This window comes from Triticum aestivum, chromosome 7B, assembly GCF_018294505.1.
Source record: "Triticum aestivum cultivar Chinese Spring chromosome 7B, IWGSC CS RefSeq v2.1, whole genome shotgun sequence".
NCBI lineage: Eukaryota > Viridiplantae > Streptophyta > Magnoliopsida > Poales > Poaceae > Triticum > Triticum aestivum.
In genome coordinates, this window is record NC_057813.1 from 235684817 (window position 1) to 235697547 (window position 12731).

Here is a 12731-nt window from a genome sequence, read left to right on the forward strand (position 1 = left end):
TGGTTCAGGGGCTACTGAGGGAATCCTGGATAAGGGGGTATCCGGACTGCCGGACTATATACTTTGGCCGGACTGTTGGACCGTGAAGATACAAGACTCAAGACTTTGTCCCGTGTCTAGACGGGACTCTCCTTTGCGTGGAAGACAAGCTTGGTGATCCGGATGTTAGATCTCCTTCTTTGTAACCGACTCTGTGTATCCCTAGCCTCCTCCGGTGTCTATATAAACCGGAGGGTTTAGTCCATAGGACAAGAACAATCAGAATCATAGGCTAGCTTCTAGGGTTTAGCCTCTACAATCTCGTGGTAGATCTACTCTTGTAATACTCATATCATCAAGATCAATCAAGCAGGAAGTAGGGTATTACCTCCATCGAGAGGGACTGAACCTGGGTAAAACATCGTGTCCCATAGTTCGGGACCCCCTACCCGAGATCCGCCGGTTTTGACACTGACAGTGGGTTCGATCTTATGGTGCTTGATCCGAGTGACAGAAAGGGAACCAACACGTAAGTATCGTTGCTACTAAGGATAACAAGATGAGATCTATATCTACCACAATAGATAAACAGATCTCGTCTACATCATGTCATCGTTCTTATTGCATTACTCCATTTCCTCATGAACTTAATACACTAGATGCATACTGGATAGCGGTCGATGTGTGGAGTAATAGTAGTAGATGCAGGCAGGAGCCGGTCTACTAATCTTGGACATGATGCCTATATAATGATCATTGCCTGGATATCGTAATAATTATTTGAAGTTCTATCAATTACCCAACAGTAATTTGTTCACCCACTAATTGCTATTTTTCTCGAGAGAAGCCACTAGTGAAACCTACGCCCCCCGAGTCTCTTTTCATCATATTTGCCTTGCGATCTACTTTTTCCTCGTGTTTATTTTTAGATCTATTAAACCAAAAATACAAAAATACCTTGCTGCAATTTATTCTTATTTATTTTATTTGGCATTCGATCTATCAATTTACTACAAATTTACCTCACGTCCTTTGCCTATCTTGAGGCGTCGTACCCCGAAAGGGATTGACAACCCCTTTAACATGTCGGGTTGCGAGGTGTTGTTCTTTATGTGCAGGGGCTGTTTACGTTGTGTTGCTTGGTTCTCCTACTGTTTCGATAACCTTGGTTTCATATCTGAGGGAAATACCTACCGCCGTTGTGCTGCACCATCCCTTCCTCTTTGGGGAAATACCGACGTAGCTTCAAGCGACATCAAAAGGAATTTATGGCACCGTTGTTGGGGAGGATCTTGAACATCAACCAAGTTCCTAATCAAAAATCTCATCTCCTTGCAATTTACATTATTTGCCATTTGCCTCTCGTTTTCCTATCCCCCACTTCACAAAAATTTGCCGTTTTATTCGCCTCTCTTTTTTCGTTCTCCGTTTTCTTGCCGGATCTGTTTTTGAGTGCAATCTTGTTGTGTGGTCATCATGACTCAAGAGAACACCAAACTATGTGACTTCTCAAATACCAACAACAATGATTTTATTGGCACTCCGCTTGCTCCTCCCGCCACTAGTGCGGAGACTTGTGATATTAATACTGCTTTGCCGAATCTTGTTATGAAAGACCAATTTTCCGGTACTCCTAGTGAGGATGTCGTGTCCCATCTTAATACCTTCGTGGAATTATGCGATATGCAAAAGAAAAAAGATGTGGACAATGATGTGGTCAAGATGAAATTATTTCCGTTTTCTTTGCATGATTCTGCAAAAAATTGGTTCTCTTCTTTGCCTCGCAATAGTATTGATTCTTGGAATAAGTGCAAAGATGCTTTTATCACTAAGTATTTTCCTCCCGCAAAAAGTATCTCCCTTAGAACCCAGATCATGAATTTCAAGCAACTTGAACATGAGCATGTTGCACAATCTTGGGAAAGGATGAAAATGATGATAAGGAATTGCCCAACTCATGGGTTAAATCTTTGGATGATCATACAAAAGTTTTATGCAGGGTTGAGTTTTGTTTCTCGTAATCTTTTAGATTCCGACGTGGGTGGTACTTTTATGGAAATTACCTTGGGTGAAGCCACCAAATTGCTTGATAATATTATGGCAAATTATTCACAATGGCATACCGAAAGGGCTCCTACTAGTAAAAAGGTTAATTCGGTTGAAGAAATTTCTTCTTTGAGTGAAAAAGTTGATGCTCTTATGAAATTGGTTGCTAGTAAATGTGCCCCTATTGATTTTAATGATATGCCTTTGTCTAATTTGATTGAGCAAAATAGTGACGCCATAGATGTGAATTTTATTTCTCGCAATAATTTCAACAACAATGCTTATAGAGGTAATTTTAATCCTAGGCCTTTTCCTAGTAATTACTCTAATAACTATGGTAATTCCTATGGAAATCAATCTTACAATAATAATAGGAATACCTCTGATTTTGAGAATAATATTAAAGAATTTATCAACACACAAAAGGTTTTCAACACTTCCATAGAAGAAAAGTTGAATAAAATAGATGATTTGTCTAGAAGTGTTGATGGAATTTCTCATGATGTAGAAACTCTCAAAATGTTTTTTTTTGCCTAAAGTTGAAGAATCAATTAAATATCTTTATGTTTCTATGGATGAAAGTAAGAAAAGAACCACTATGCTTAGAGCTAAAAGAGATTTTTTTTAGAAAAAGCGTTTTCTAGCAATTACTATCATAAAAGTGATGAAGATCTTAAAGTTATTGGTGTTTCTTCTATTGATTCTTTGTTTATTAAATTTAAGATTGATGAAAAAGGGACTAGAGAAGAGTCAACTTTAGTTAGAAGGCGTCCCTATGATTCGGAGGGTGAAAATCTTGTTGAAAAAATTGATAAAAGTGGGTTTGAAGAGGTCAAGACTTTAACTAATGATGTGCCCACTATTTTGGATTACAAAGACTTTAATTATGATAGTTGCTCTCTGGTTGATTGTATTTATTTGTTGCAATCCATGATAAATTCACCCCATGCCTACGAACAAAATAAAGCTTTTACTAAACATATTGTTGATGCCATGATGAAAGCTTTTGAAGAAAAATTGGAATTAGAAGTTTCAATTCCTAGAAAATTACATGATGAATGGGAACCTAATATCAAAGTCAAGATCAAAAATTATGAGTGTTTTGCTTTATGTGACTTGGGTGCTAGTGTTTCTACAATTCCGAAATCTTTATGTGATGTGTTTGGTCTTACTGATATTGAAGAATGCTCTTTAAATTTGCACTTAGCGGATTCTACTATTAAAAACCTATGGGAAGGATTAATGATGTTCTTATTCTAGCAAATAGGAATTATGTTCCCACAGATTTTATTATCCTTGATATTGATTGCAATCCGTCTTGTCCAATTATTCTTGGTAGACCGTTTTTGCGTACTATTGGTGCCGTGATTGATATGAAAGAAGGCAATATTAAATTTAAATTTCCACTAAGCAAGGGAATGGGACACGTCCCTAGAATAAGAATTAGGCCACCATATGAATCAATCATGAGGGCATCTTATGGATCTAGAACCAAAGATGACAAAACTTAGACCCTACGCGTTATGCCTAGCTAGGGGCGTAAAACGATAGCGCTTGTTTGGAGGCAACCCAATGAATAAAATTTATTTTTGCTTTTTTGCTTTATGTTCTTGAGTGTTAGCACAATTATGCTACTGTTATGATTGTGTTTTTTGTGTTTTAATTAGTGCTTGTGCCAAGCAATGCCTTTTGGAAGATTTGGGTGAAAGTTTATTTCATCTTGCTGAAAAACAGAAACTTTTGCGCTCACGAGATCCGTTGTCATTTTTTACAGAAGAGGGCTTTTAAGTTGATTCCTTTTTACAGAGGATTAATAGACAAATTCCTCACGTCCACCAATTTATTTCATAATTTTTGGAGTTACAGAAGTATTCGAAATTTTCAGATTGCTACAGACTGTTCTGTTTTTGACAGATTCTGTTTTCTTTGCGTTGTGTGCTTGTTTTGATGGCTCTATGGTTTTCTTTGATGAGTTTTTCCCATAGAAAATTTGGAATACAGTAGATATAATGCAAAAACAAAATAAGTATAGGTTTTCTATAGTACTTATAGTAGTGGTTTGGTTTCTTATACTAACGGATCTCACAAAGGTTTTGTTTGAGTTTTGTGTGATTGAAGTTTTCAAGTTTTGGGTTATCATACGATGGATGAAGGAATAAGGATAAGAAAAAGGCTAAGCTTGGGGATTCCTGAGGCATCCCAAGATAATATTCAAAGAAGTAGCAAGCAATTAAGCTTGGGGATGCCCCCGAGTGGCATCCCCGCTTTCTTCTAACGACCATCAGTATTTTACTTGAAACTATATTTTTATTCATCACATGATATGAGCTTTGCTTGGAGCGTCTTGTATGATATGAGTCTTTGCTTGTTTTGCTTTGTGTTTTAAGTGTTTAATCCTTCCTGGACACACCCTTCTTAGAGAGCCAAAAATTATGCTATGATTTCTCCTATGCTTCACTTAAATTTTTAGAGCCATGGACTTGCTCTAGTACTTCACTTATATCTTTTTGAGCACGGTGTGCTTTGTTAATTTTGAAGACATGCTCTCGTGCTTCACTTAGATTTATTTGGGAGTTAGTAAATTTTGAATAAATTCTCTCTTGCTTCACTTAGATTAATTTGAGAGAAAGAAAAAATTATGCTCATGATCTTCACTTATATTTGTTTGAGCTTACCAAAAGCAACATATGAGAATAGTTCCAAAGTGATAGATATCCAAGGAGGATATAATAAAAACTTTCATGAAGATCATTGGACAAAATAAACTTGATTCTTAGTAATGGTTTTGAGATATGATGATATGATATGCAAGTCATGTTGATGAGTAATTGTGCTTTAGTAAGAATATTGATGTTAAGGTTTGTGATTCCCTATGCAAGCATGAAAGTCAATAGTTATGCAATGAAATTTATATCCTACTTATGGTGCATTATTCGGTGTTACTTATGCTTAATGCTTGGGTATGAGATTTTTCACTTTTTGGTTGGTCGCTTCTCAATCTTTTTACTAGCCTTCATTTTGCACTAAGTATGATCACTACTTGTGCATCCAAAACCCTTTAAACCAGTTTTGCCATATGAGTCCGCTATACCTACCTATATGCGATATTTTTATGCCGTTCTAAGCAAATTTGCATGTGCCATCTCTAATGTTCAAAATAAATTTCTCTTTTGTGTGCTCTACTACTCGCGAGGCGGTAAAGGGTAGCCAGCATTTTCCATGCTAGATGTGTTATTCTCATGATGAGTGTTCTTTCACTTGTCATTGCACGAGAGTACGACAAAGGTATTAGGGATGCCCAGTCCCGAAATGAAAAATGAATTTACTTTATGTTGTCAAATAATAAATTCCATGGAAAGTGTTGGGATGCTCCAAGTCATTTTTGTTGGTAGGAAAATTATGCCTCTCAAAAATAACTTTATCTCTCAATTTAAGCTTTGAGCTCTGGCACCTCTACAAATCACTACTTCCCTCCGCGAAGGGCTTTTCTTTTACTTATGCAATTTTTATTTTGAATTTGAGTCTCCATCTTCTCTTATAAAGCACCAACTAAGGGGCACTATGATCATATTTGAGCATTGAGTGTAGCTAATATTCGAGTGTGTTTCATGAATGGATCAATGATTGAGCATGATGGGCAAGGGATAACTTGCTTTAGTGTTGATATTCTGAAAGACATGGTTGCTTGTTGGTATGCTTGAGTATTAAAGTCTTCATGTCAAAACTAGACTATTGCTTTGAATCATATAAAAGTCCATATGTCCATGCTATAAAGAAAAGAATGTGGTGAACATGTTAGGCAACATTCCACATAAAAATTTCAGTTTTTAATCATTTACCTACTCGAGGACGAGCAGGAATTCAGCTTGGGGATGCTGATACGTCTCCAATGTATATATAATTTTTTATTGTTCCATGTTGTTATATTATCATTCTTGGATGTTTTACAATCATTTTATAGTCATTTTATATCATTTTTTGGTACTAACCTATTGACATAGTGCCAAGTGCCAGTTGCTGTTTTCTGCATGTTTTTTACATCGCAGGAAATCAATATCAGACGCAGTCCAAATGCCACGCCACTTTACGATGATTTTTTATGGACCAAAAGGAAGAAGTTGGGCCCTGGTTGCACCTGGGGGGAATCCCGAGGAGGGGACAACCCACTAGTGCGCACCAGGAGGCCCAGGCGCACCCTGGTGGGTTGTTGATGTCTACTACACAACCTTCTTCTTGTAGACGTTGTTGGGCCTACAAGTGCACATGTTTGTAGGACAGTAGCAAATTTCCCTCAAGTGGATGACCTAAGGTTTATCAATCTGTGGGAGGCGTAGGATGAAGATGATCTCTCTCAAACAACCCTGCAACCAAATAACAAAGAGTCTCTTGTGTCCCCAACACACCCAATACAATGGTAAATTGTATAGGTGCACTAGTTCGACGAAGAGATGGTGATACAAGTGCAATATGGATGGTAGATAAAGGTAATTGTAATCTGAAATTATAAAAACAGCAAGGTAACAAGTGGTAAAAGTGAGCGTAAACGGTATTGCAATGATAGGAAACAAGGCCTAGGGTTCATACTTTCACTAGTGCAAGTTCTCTCAACAATAATAACATAGATAGATCATATAACACTCCCTCAACATGCAACAAAGAGTCACTCCAAAGCCACTAATAGCGGAGAACAAACATAGAGATTATGGTAGGGTACGAAACCACCTCAAAGTTATTCTTTCGGATTGATCTATAAAAGAGTTCGTACTAGAATAACACCTTAAGACACAAATCAACCAAAAACCCTAATGTCACCTAGATACTCTATTGCCACTTCAAGTATCCGTGGGCATGATTATACGATATGCATCACACAATCTCAGATTCATCCAACCAACACAAAGTACTTCAAAGAGTGCCCCAAAGTTTCTACCGGAGAGTCAAGAACGTGTGCCAACCCCTATGCATAGGTTCATGGGCGGAACCCGCAAGTTGGTCACCAAAACATACATCAAGAGGATATCCCATTGTCACCACAGATAAACATGGCAAGACATACATCAAGTGTTCTCATAAAAGACTCAATCCGATAAGATAACTTCAAAAGGGGAAACTCAATTCATCACAAGAGAGTAGAGGGGGAGAAACATCATAAGATCCAACTATAATAGCAAAGCTCGGGATACATCAAGATCGTGCCATAGAGGGAACACGAGAGAGAACACGAGAGAGAGAGATCAAACACATAGCTACTGGTACATACCCTCAGCCCCGAGGGTGACCTACTCCCTTCTCGTCATGGATAGCGCCGGGATGATGAAGATGGCCACCGGTGATGGCATCCCCCTCCGACAGGGTGCCAGAACGGTCTCTCAAGAGGTTTTTGGTGGCTACAGAGGCTTGCAGCGGCGGAACTCCCGATCTATCTTCTCCGTGGATGTTTTTAGGGTACATGGGACTATATAGGCGAAAGAAGTCGGTCGGGGGAGCCTCGAGGGGTCCACGAGACAGGGGGCCGCGCCCTATAGGGGGGGGTGCCCCCCTATCTCCTGGGCTCCTCGAGGTTCTTCTGACTTGATCTCCAAGCCTCCAGGATGATATTCTTCCAAAAAATCACGATGCCGAAGGTTTCATTCCGTTTGGACTCCGTTTGATATTCCTTTTCTTTGAAATACTGAAATAGGCAATAAAACATCAATATGGGCTGGGCCTCCGGTTAATAGGTCAGTCCCAAAAGTAATATAAAAGTGTATAATAAAGCCCATAATCATTCAAAACAGATAATAATATAGCATGAATGCTTCATAAATTATAGATACGTTGGAGACGTATCAGCATCCCCAAGCTTAATTCCTACTCGTCCTCGAGTAGGTAAATGATAAAAGAAAGAATTTATGAAGTGTGAATGCTAGAAGGTGCACAAGTTTGATCAATGATAATTTCAATCACCTTTACTAGCATATTTATATGTCATAACAGTAGTTCATCTCATAAAACTTTTAATGATCAAGTAACAAGCAATTCACATGTTAAAGCATAGACCATAAACTTTCTTGAAAGCTAGAAAACTTCATTCTTAGTCATCAAAACAATTGCAATTCATCCTATTTTCAGGAGGGGTCTATGTCAGAGCTTTGATTTAGCAAACTTCACATACTCAACTATCATATAGTCTTCTACAATTGCTAACACTCACGCAATACTTGTGGTTATGAAGTTTTAATCAGACACAGAGAAAGATTGGGGCTTATAATGTTGCCTCCAAACGTATTCACCTTTGGGTGATGTCAACAATAATATTTCATGCTAACGCACATCCAATTGGATATATATATCAGGATCACCCCAACACAAAGTGCTTGCCAAAGGATAAAATGAAAAAGGGAAAGGTGAAGATCACCTTGACTCTTGCATAAAGTAAAATACATAAAGTAAAAGATAGGCCCTTCGCAGAGGGAAGCAGAGGTTGCCATGCGCTTTTAGGGTTGGATACACAAAATCTTAATGCGAAATAACTTCACTTTTTATTGCCCCTTGTATATGGACCTTTATTATGCAGTCCGTCGCTTTTATTGCTTCCATAACAAGTTCGTACAAAGCTTATTTTCCCCACACTAATAAGTCATGCATATTTAGAGAGCAATTTTTATTGCTTGCACCGATGACAACTTACTTGAAGGATCTTACTCAATCCATAGGTAGGTATGGTGGACTCTCATGGAAAAACTGGGTTTAAGGATATTTGGAAGCACAAGTAGTATCTCTACTTGGTTCTATGAATTTTGGCTAGCATGAGGGGGAAAGGCAAGCTCAACATGTTTGAATGATCCATGACAATATACTTTAACTGAGATGTGAGAAAACATAACCCATTACATTGTCTTCCTTGTCCAACATCAACTCTTTAGCATGTCATACTTAATGAGTGTTCACAATTATAAAAGATGCCTATGATAATATATTTATATGTGAAATCTCCTTTCCTTCAATATTCTTTCATGAATTGTTCAAATGACCAATACAGTGCTTGCTAACCGTCAATAAATTTACAACCTCTACTTCTTAGATGTGAAGTCATTACTCCCCATGGGGTAAGCAAATGATACATATAAATTCAGATTTATGACAATCAACTCATTCAACCATTTACTCATAGGATATAAGTGAAGCACACGAGTAAATGAAAAATTACTCCAAAAAGATATAAGTGAAGATCAATGAGTAGCTAAATAATTATGCAACTATGCAAAGACTCTCTCTCTCATTAAAGGATTTCAGATCTTGGTATTTATTCAAGCAGCATGCAAAGCAAAACAAAATGACATTGCAAGGATAGAACAACTCATGTGAAGAAGCAAAAACTTAGGCTCAACCGATACTAACCGATGATTGTTGAAGAAGAAAGGTGGGATGCCTACCGGGGCATCCCCAAGCTTAGATGCTTGAGGCTTCTTGAAATATTATCTTGGGGTGCCTTGGGCATCCCCAAGCTTGAACTTTCATGTCTCCTTAATTCCTCTCATGTCATGGTTCCTCTTTTTATCAAAAGCTTCATTCACAACAAACTCAACACGAACTCGTGAGATAGGTTAGTATAAACCAATGCAAAACCTTATCATTTTCTACTATAGCAAATTACTAACATTATTATTCAACATTGCATACTAAATGCCTCTACATATTCAATACTCCTATCCTTAAATAGGATCATTAAACAAGCAAACATATGCAAATAATGCAAACATAACAGCAATATGCCAAAACAGTACAGTTTGTAAAGAATGCAAGAGTATCAATACTTCCCTGACTCCAAAATTACGAACTAAAATTCCCACTGTAATAAATTTATCAGAGCTCAATATGCAAAAAGATTCAACATTATACCATTCTCTTACTTTTCTAGGGAATTTTTGCAACAGCGGTAAACTTTCTGTTTTCAAACAGCAACATGTATACTAGCAAAATAAGCATGGCAAAGGCTATCCTTGATATTTTTATTGAAACTAAAGATGCAAAACATTATTCTAACTAACAGCAAGCAAAAACTAACAAAATAAAAGGATTCTCCAAGCAAAACACATATCATGTGGCAAATAAAAATATAGCTCCAAGTAAAGTTACCGATGAACAAAGACGAAAGAGGGGATGCCATCCGGGGCATCCCCAAGCTTAGGCTCTTGGTTGTCCTTGAATATTACCTTGGGGTGCCTTCGGCATCCACAAGCTTAGGCTCTTTCCACTCCTTATTCCATAGTCCATCGAATCTTTTACCCAAAACTTGAAAACTTCAACCACACAAAACTCAAAACAAAACTCGTAAGCTCCGTTAGTATAAGAAAATAAAAACCACCACTTAGGTACTGTAATGAACTCATTATAAATTCATATTGGTGTAATATCTACTGTATTCTAACTTCTCTATGTTTCATACCCTCCGATACTACTCATAGATTCATCAAAATAAGCAAACAACACATAGAAAACAGAATCTGTCAAAAACAGAACAGTCTGTAGTAATCTGTATAAAACGCATACCTCTGGAACTCAAAAAATTATGAAATAAATTTCTGGACCTGAGAAATTTGTATATTAATCATCTTAAAAAATAATCAACCTAAAAACACTCTCCAGTAAAAAATGGCAGCTAATATCGTGAGCGCTAAAGTTTCTGTTTTTTACAGCAAGGTCATATAAACTTCACCCAAGTCTTCCCAAAGGTTCTACTTGGCACTTTATTGAAACAAAAGCTATAAAACATGATTACTACAGTAGCATAATCATGTGGAAACACAAAAACAGTAAGGGTAAATATTGGGTTGTCTCCCAACAAGCGCTTTTCTTTAATGCCTTTTTAGCTAGGCATGATGATAGCAATGATGCTCACATAAAAGATAAGAATTGAAACATAATGGGAGCATCATGAAGCATATGACTAGCACATTTAAGCCTAACCCACTTCCTATGCATAGGGATTTTGTGAGCAAACAATTTATGGTAACAATAATCAACTAGCATAGGATGGCACAACAAGCATAACTTCAAGATTTTCAACACATAGGGAGGAAACTTGACATTATTGCAATTCCTACAAGCATATGTTCCTCCCTCATAATAATTTTCAGTAGCATCATGAATGAATTCAACAATATAACCAGCACCTAAAGCATTATTTTCATGATCTACATGCATAGAAATTTTACTACTCTCCACATAAGCAAATTTTGGGAGCAAGCTCAACAAAATAATTATCATGTGAGGCATAATCCAATTGAAAACTAAAATCATGATGACAAGTTTCATGGTTTTCATTATTCTTAATAGCATACAAGTCATCACAATAACCATCATAAATAGCAACTTTGTTCTCATAATCAATTGGAACCTCTTCCGAAATAGTGGAATCATCACTAAATAAAGTTGACACTCTTCCAAATCCACTTTCATGTTCATCACAATAAGATTCAACATCCTCCAATATAGTGGGATCACTACTTCCTAAAGTTGACACTCTTCCAAACCCACTTTCATCAATATAATCATCATAAATAGGAGGCATGCTTTCATCATAATAAATTTGCTCATCAAAACTTGGGGGACAAAAAATATCATATTCATCAAACATAGCTTCCCCAAGCTTGTGGCTTTGCATATCATTAGCATCATGGATATTCAAAGAATTCATACTAACAACATTGCAATCATGCTCATCATTCACATATTTCATGCCAAGCATTCTATGTAATTCTTCTTCTAGCACTTGAGCACAATATTCCTTTCCATCATTCTCACGAAAGATATTAAAAAGATGAAGCGTATGAGACAAACTCAAATCCATTTTTTTGTATTTTTCTTTTATAAACTAAATTAGTGATAAAACAAGAAATTAAAAGACTCGATTGCAAGATTTAAAGATATACCTTCAAGCGCTAACCTCCTCGGCAACGGCGCAAAAAAAGAGCTTAGTTGATGGGGTGTGAGTGAGTGCCCTTTACCTAGCCTCCCCGGCAACGACGCCAGAAAAGAGCTTGATGTCTACTACACAACCTTCTTCTTGTAGACGTTGTTGGGCCTGCAAGTGCACAGGTTTGTAGGACAGTAGCAAATTTCCCTCAAGTGGATGACCTAAGGTATATCAATCCGTGGGAGGCGTAGGATGAAGATGGTCTCTCTCAAACAACCCTGCAACCAAATAACAAAGAGTCTCTTGTGTCCCCAACACACCCAATACAATGGTAAATTGTATAGGTGCACTAGTTCAGTGAAGAGATGGTGATACAAGTGCAATATGGATGGTAGATAAAGGTAATTGTAATCTAAAATTATAAAAACAACAAGGTAACATGTGGTAAAAGTGAGCGTAAACGGTATTGCAATGATAGGAAACAAGGCCTAGGGTTCATACTTTCACTAGTGCAAGTTCTCTCAACAATAATAACATAGATAGATCATATAAAAATCCCTCAACATGCAACAAAGAGTCACTCCAAAGCCACTAATAGCGGAGAACAAACATAGAGATTATGGTAGGGTATGAAACCATCTCAAAGTTATTCTTTCGGATCGATCTATAAAAGACTTCATACTAGAATAACACCTTAAGACACAAATCAACCAAAAACCCTAATGTCACCTAGATACTCCATTGTCACTTCAAGTATCCGTGGGCATGATTATACGATATGCATCACACAATCTTAGATTCATCCAAC